We start from the raw sequence: 7,958 nt of genomic DNA, 5'->3' as shown, positions 1-7,958 counted from the left end.
GCTATTATAATGTTGATAGAATTTAAGACAGGCAATATTTTCATGTATATCTGATATTTATTTTTACTTTCACATTACACCAAACAATTAAAGACAAAGTATTGTGTTGCTGCAAAATGTGTATTTCGAAATGTTCATGGAAATGTTTTCGGCATCTCTTCTATCATTAAAGTGGTTTTTGGCATATTGTCTGTCTGTTTGTGTATATGCAGCCTTTTCTCTTAATCTATTGGATGGAATGTGTTCATATTCAGCATCTACCAATCAGTTCACCATAGTAGGCCTTTCTTTCTTACTCTGCCTAACCTCCCCTTTCATCTGGTAAGACACGCCACTGTGCATGGGGAGGGAGATACTTTTGATCATACACTAGACATCTCACAAATGCGGGCCTCCCTGAAATGGAATTGGCATGACTCAGAGCCACTGCAGAGTCATCATAGGACAATCACAATGCAATGGACAAACACTCAGTCCTGTGGATGGAAGATAAATTTCTTTTATTGACCACTCCAGGAATCGAATCTTGGACTACTTTGTTGGGAAGCACACACATAGCTACAATGACGGACTACCATAGGCCTATGTCCACAAAATTGTTTGGTTTGGAGTCATTTTGGATTTAACTATTCACAAGGTTTTACAAGTCTCTAATTGCCCCATGATCCAGCTTGCGAATGAGGGTTGGGATAGTGATGGAAGAGCTCTACCTGCTGAGGATGACCGTTCTTCATTATTGTATGTTGAGAGCTGTGAGCAGTATGGAATGAAGATAAATGCCAACAAGATGAAGACCATAGTCATAGGAAGAAAACTAAAGAAGGTAAACTTGCTACTTCTAAATGAGGCAGTAGAGCAAGTGGGCAGTTTCAAATACTTGGGGTGTACTATAAACAGTATCATGAGCTGCTGTCATAAGACAAAAGGAGGATAGCAATGACAAAGGAAGCTTTTAATAGAAAAGGGAGCATCTTCTGCTGACCTCTGGAGAAAGAACTAAGGCAGAAACTAGTGAAGTGCTTTGTGTGGAGTGTAGCATTGTATGGAACAGAAACATAGACATTACAACAAAGTGAAGAGAAGCGACTAGAAGCATTTGAAATGTGGATATGGAGAAGAATGGATCATGTGAAATGGACAGACAGAATAAGAAATTAAGCTATGTTGAAAAGAGTGGGTGAAGAAACTGATCAGAAAGAGGAAAAGGAATTGACAGCCACTGGTTGAGAAGAAACTGCCTTCTGAAGGATGCACTGGAAGGAATGGTGAATGGAAGAAAAGTTCGTGGCAGAAGAAGATATCAGATGATAGATGATATTAAGATAATTACCCTATACAGATCATATGCGGAAATGTTATGTTTTATTTAACGACGCTCACAACTGCAGAGATTATATCAGCGTCGCCAGATGTGCTGGAATTTTGTCCCGCAGGAGTTCTTTTACATGCCAGTAAATCTACTGACATGAGCCTGTTGCATTTAAGCACACTTAAATTCATATGCGGAAACAAAGAGGAAGGTAGAAAATAAAGATTAGAGAATGCTGGGTTTGCAGTGAAAGACCTGCCCATGGGCAGAACACTATGAATAAGTGAATGTAATATTTGAGATAGAGATTAGAGCAGGTAGAGAACTCCAGCAGTGAGAAAGGGAGGGGGAGATCTGTAAGAATGTAATCATAGTTAAATATTACGAGCTTTCACTTAATATAGCCATTTACTTTAAATATTACTTAAAGTGTGCGAGTATAATAATGAATTATTTGTTATTCAATGTTACCATATATATTCTTACAGAATTTTAGTACTGTATGCATGATTAACATATTTGCTTATTTGTCACATTTTTGTTCCTTCAGAACTTTAAGGAAGCAAGACTTTTGAATGATCTCTGACATTAGTAGTATAATGGTTCAGTATCACTCTCTTTGTTTCTACATAGTAAAAAAATTACATTATTTGTTTTCCCTACAGCTCTATGTTTACATATGAATACATAAATATTATGTCCTATGTATATAATGTATATATAATCACATCATGATGTTGATTTATTAGGTTTTTTATTCCTAGTATGGTGGTACAAAAGTAATATCTATAAATTTTACAGTTACCATTTTGAGAGTATCGAACCTGTTAGTTTTTTTTTGCCCCCCCCCCTCCCCCCAATTAATTGATCTTTTCCTTGCATGTGAAAATTGATACAGTAAGCATTTTGTAAAAGAGAAATTAATTTTTTAATAAAAAGTGTAATCCAATATAACACTAACACAAGTCCAGTAGACATTCACATCATTTTAACACGAAGTATTGAAGTTTATAACCAAATTTAAATAACCCTGTTAAGGATTCTTCGAGATTCTCGCATAAAATAATATCACCATAATCAGTTTGTAAGATTTTGTGTTCATTGTAAGAATATTCTAAAAAAAATAATTTCGTAACATAGGGCAGATTAACAACTTCTATATGTTGTTTGATACATAATATGAATTTTTTTAGGGTATTATATGTTTTTATCAGAAGTACATTCTTTAATATACATTTTGCTTACTAATTAATTTAATATTAGTGTTTGTAAATTTGTAGGAGAATTAGAATAAATAAGTCGTTTTCTATTCGAGATTATTATTCATTAAATTTACCGAACAATATTAAGGGAAGTTACAGAAGTATTCAGTTAAGATGGTCAGTTCATGTTTAGTGCCATGAATGTACCAAATATAAATTTAGGATGTTAGTGAAAACATGAACTTTCCAATCTCAAAAGTAGAGTAATTTGTAATTACACAGAAGAGTAATAAAAGTAACGAACTGTTGTTAAAAGAATCAGACACTTTAAAAAAGGTATTGAGAAAAAGTCTTTTTTAACCTTATTTTTAAAACAATTGAGCACTTGTATCTAAAATATTTTTCTAGACTATGTAGAGAACGAATTGAACAAGTGAAATAATGTATATAGGGAGATATGAATGTAGTTATGAGCAGTTTTATATATGCCCATAATTTTCAGTGTATATCGTATTTTACAAATAATTACGGATGATCTACTTGTATGAGCATTTTTAGCTTTTTAGAGCTCTCTGTTCCATTTCTATTAAGTTTTTTTTTTTAATTTATTAGCGACGGCCAGATAGTTCAGTTGTTAGAACAAGTTCAATCTTGGATGATAGTGAAATTTTTCTTGTTTGCACACTTTCACAACAGTCCTAGGGTCCACTGGCTTTCTGTCAAATTTAAGCACATCTTTCCTAGAGGTAAAAAGATGTCGAAGTCATGAAAGCATGAAGCTCTAACTCCATGCACCCCTTGCACCTTCATGGGTACTAAATGGGATACCTTTGTCTTCAGTTATAAAAAATGACTTGATTTTCGATGCTAATTTTGTATTTTTTGTAATGTATAAATTCCACTAAATCATATACTCTATATTACAATTTCTATTCAAGTATGCCACCCAAATGTCTTCATGGCATATAAAGGGGATACATTTATCTTTATCTGCTATAACTTCAATATTATTGATTTATTTTGATGTATTATCACTCATAATAATTAACAGTTGTTCACATTACATGTTTCACAAATAGCATTGAAATGCACAAGGATATATGTTTTTATTCAAATATAGTTCACTATGAACGTAAAGAATTTGTCACAAGAAGTTATTTAGTTTTCAGTGAGTTCCATGTACTAATTTCGAATATCAGTTTTCTCCTGTATTGAAGATATTTAGGTTTTATTCCGGAATTCAGACCGTGTTAAAGTATATTATCCACATTTCATTTGTACCATAAACAATTATCTTTGCAAATTCTTAATCAGTTGGCGGAAACATCAAATAAGAAATTACGAACTAAAATAATGTGGCAACCATTAGGTAAGTAAATATGGTTTTTGTTTTGGTATTTTTGATGTAGCTACAGATTAGGTCGAGGTATATTATTATATTCATTTTGCATGATTCATAATATTTTTCTTTCTTTTTTTTTTTTTTTTTTTTTATTTGATTGTTTTAAAATATTTTCAACATTTTTAATATCCAGGTTTTGAAATAAATCTTTTGTAACTCATTGCTTCGCGTATTTTCACAGATTCGCACAAAATTGTTAGACTTACCAAAATGTTTGAAATTCTTAATTTCTTGGACATTGAATTCGTAAAACAAACGGTAACCAGAACTAACTGCAATTGAGAAAATAATGCATTGCATATTGCATATTTCCCTGCTAACCTGCTTTATTCATTATTATATATATTTATGGATTCAAAGTATTATTCAATGACGAGCTAGACTGAAGCAGATATTTACTGGTTAAAATCAACTCATGTTGTTTTTATGGCTGCAGTTTCAGGAACTATATCATAAAAGTTTGACAGATGCTTTTCAGTTAGCTATACTGACAGCAAAATTAATAGGTTATAAGTTAATAGGGGCAAAGTAACTGGCCACCCTACCCCATTATCTCCTGGCGTAGTTGCCTCATAAGTGATATAACAACATATAAGTTAATAATGGCAAGATATAAATTTGGTAAGAATTTACTACGAAATCTACTTTTCCTATCAAATCTCATCTGTAGGTTCCTTTTCCAATATATATATATATATATATTATTTTAAGCACGCCAATGCTTTTAAATGACATTATATGGTGAACTTATTCTAAACAAATTTTATATCTACTCCTATAACACTGGTATATTTGAAACATTACTTTTTGACTAATCTTTAGGACTCATACTCATGTATGTTGTGGCTTTCATGTAACTGTTTTCTTAACGGGCACCAGTTTTTACAATGTGGCAGTTACATCACCCGACGTAAACCCCCATTATGCGAGGGGGACCGCACCTGTCGTTGGTCAACGGGTCCTTCGGACCTAGCCGGGAGGACTAAATAGATGTTATTTAGATCCACCGACCTTTCCCTCATGAGCCGCTGAGGGACGCTGTTGTGCTGTGATAGGCCAGCACATATGTAAATGGCGTTTCCTCCATTTTAGATGAAACAGTTATACCACTGTGACTCTGTCTTCATTGCCAAATGCAAGGCACTAGACAACAACAACAACTTTTTGATTAATTATTATCGCCTTGATATGATGAAGATTTGTTTCAAATATGTTCGAACATGACATGTATTGCAAGAGAAAAGATTTACTGCTAAAAGAAAATTCGTATGTTACAAAAAATGCAGCATTATTATTCAATTTTTTTCCCCCCAAGAAAATCGAAGTTTGCTTCATTTTATAACTTTCCTTAAGGTCATTAGTGTGACATACTATCAGACCCCAATATAAATTTTCTAAAATTATATTTTTATAAATTTTAATGTTACGCAATTTTCTGTATGCTTTGTATGATTAGACATAAATGCACAGGTTGTTGATAAGAAGTAAATAACCATTACAAGACCAACTGTGAAGCTAGTCTTATTCTATAAATTTGGAATTCTTAGCAAAAGCTTAGCATATTTATGTAAAGTGTGAAAGTAGAAGAAATAGTAAGAAATTTTAAATTTTGGCCAGTTATCAAAACCCTTCTATCATTAAAAAATAATTTGGTTTTAATTTGATAAAGTATCGGTGAAAATAACATTCACTGTATGTAATGTTGATGCATCTTTAATTTTGTCTTTCTTAAGTAAGGCCTATATGTTTTGAAGACCCATATGAGGCAGGGAAGTAGAGCCATTGTACTGCTTGACTAAGAAAGTGTGCTTATTATCCCCATGCAAAAAATGTCGTATTTAATAGGAGACTGAATGACCCCAATTCATTCTGAAATTTAGCCTTCCAATTCAAGGCAGTTTCTCTACTATCTAGACTAACTTAGTATTTCTTGCTACATATTAATTGAACAGATTTTAATTTATATGGAAAGAAATGCAAGACTGAATAAACAAAATTACCATTCATGTAGAAAACATTAAAAAAAATTGTTCAGTTTCGTTTGTATTATAGCATTGAGAGTTTGAACAAATGATCAGTCTGTTTTTTTTACGGTAGTATTTTTCTATTTTTACATAATGCAATAATGTCAACAGAGATACATCCAGCATGAATAATTCGTCCTCGTTGGTTTTGCGGTGGCTAGGTAGTATAACTGGTAGAGCAACTGGCTAGAGATTGGAAGGTCCCAGGTTCAGTCTCAGGTGGTGGCTAGATTTTTCTCATTCCAGAACTTTCAGAACAGTTCCAAGTGGTGTTGCAATGTGGGAAGAAATTTATTTGGAAATATTCCTGGAAAATTTTTGGGAATATCCTGACTGGGAATCTTTTTTACTGTTTTTAATTTTCTTTACTTTGGCAAATATAAGTTTGCAACTCAAGGGAAGCATAGAATTTATTGAGTATTGCCATTAATCCCATTATTATTTCCTCATTCCAATAGGAGATTTTCTAAATGTCGAATATTTCTTATTATTATAACAGCACATTTTTTTGGTATTAATGCTCCTTGGTTTATTAGAAATAATCAGCTACATAAAGCATTAGGAGTTCATTCCACTTAGTGAAACAATTCTATGGCTCTATTCATAAAATTTCTGGTGCACAACATTATGATCTCAGTAAAAAATCTAATTCTCTCCATCTTCGGCCAAAACTACCTCAAGATTTACTTTTGTAATAAGAACTATTCTTTAAACAATTGATATGATTTCGTAATTTATATTCCTAGTGAATATGTTTATTTCGAGGAATATCACTTTTGTTGACGTCGTACAAAATTTTGTCCAATATTCTTTTGAGAAGATTAACTCCGTACGTAGATGAAATTATTGGGGATCATCAGTGCGGTTTTCGGCGTAATAGATCGACTATTGATCAGATTTTTTGTATTCGACAGATAATGGAGAAAAAATGGGAGTATAAGGGTACAGTACATCAGTTATTCATAGATTTCAAAAAGGCTTATGACTCGGTTAAGAGGGAAGTATTATATGATATTCTTATTGAATTTGGTATTCCCAAGAAACTAGTTCGATTAATTAAAATGTGTCTCAGTGAAACATACAGCAGAGTCCGTATAGGTCAGTTTCTATCTGATGCTTTTCCAATTCACTGCGGGCTAAAGCAGGGAGATGCACTATCACCTTTACTTTTTAACTTCGCTCTAGAATATGCCATTAGGAAAGTTCAGGATAACAGGCAGGGTTTGGAATTGAACGGGTTACATCAGCTTCTTGTCTATGCGGATGACGTGAATATGTTAGGAGAAAATACACAAACGATTAGGGAAAACACGGAAATTTTACTTGAAGCAAGTAGAGCGATCGGTTTGGAAGTAAATCCCGAAAAGACAAAGTATATGATTATGTCTCGTGACCAGAATATTGTACGAAATGGAAATATAAAAATTGGAGATTTATCCTTCGAAGAGGTGGAAAAATTCAAATATCTTGGAGCAACAGTAACAAATATAAATGACACTCGGGAGGAAATTAAACGCAGAATAAATATGGGAAATGCGTGTTATTATTCGGTTGAGAAGCTCTTATCATCCAGTCTGCTGTCCAAAAATCTGAAAGTTAGAATTTATAAAACAGTTATATTACCGGTTGTTCTGTATGGTTGTGAAACTTGGACTCTCACTCTGAGAGAGGAACATAGGTTCAGGGTGTTTGAGAATAAGGTGCTAAGGAAAATATTTGGGGCTAAGCGGGATGAAGTTACAGGAGAATGGAGAAAGTTACACAACACAGAACTGCACGCATTGTATTCTTCACCTGACATAATTAGGAACATAAAATCGAGACGTTTGAGATGGGCAGGGCATGTGGCACGTATGGGCGAATCCAGAAATGCATATAGAGTGTTAGTTGGGAGACCGGAGGGAAAAAGACCTTTAGGGAGGCCGAGACGTAGATGGGAGGATAATATTAAAATGGATTTGAGGGAGGTGGGATATGATGATAGAGACTGGATGAATCTTGCACAGGATAGGGACCGCTGG

The 7,958-nt window shown here is 33.5% G+C and overlaps 1 protein-coding gene across 1 annotated transcript in view; it reads left to right on the top strand.

Annotated features, from left to right (window-relative positions):
• LOC138703074 (WD repeat-containing protein 26) overlaps nt 1–7,958 on the top strand; it is an 80,471-nt gene that overhangs the window by 26,697 nt on the left and 45,816 nt on the right. The window lies entirely within an intron of this gene.

This window comes from Periplaneta americana, chromosome 7 (genome assembly GCF_040183065.1).
Source record: "Periplaneta americana isolate PAMFEO1 chromosome 7, P.americana_PAMFEO1_priV1, whole genome shotgun sequence".
In the NCBI taxonomy this organism is placed as follows: Eukaryota; Metazoa; Arthropoda; class Insecta; order Blattodea; family Blattidae; genus Periplaneta; species Periplaneta americana.
Note: the sequence above shows the minus strand (reverse complement) of the source record. Positions and strands in the feature narration are given on the sequence as shown.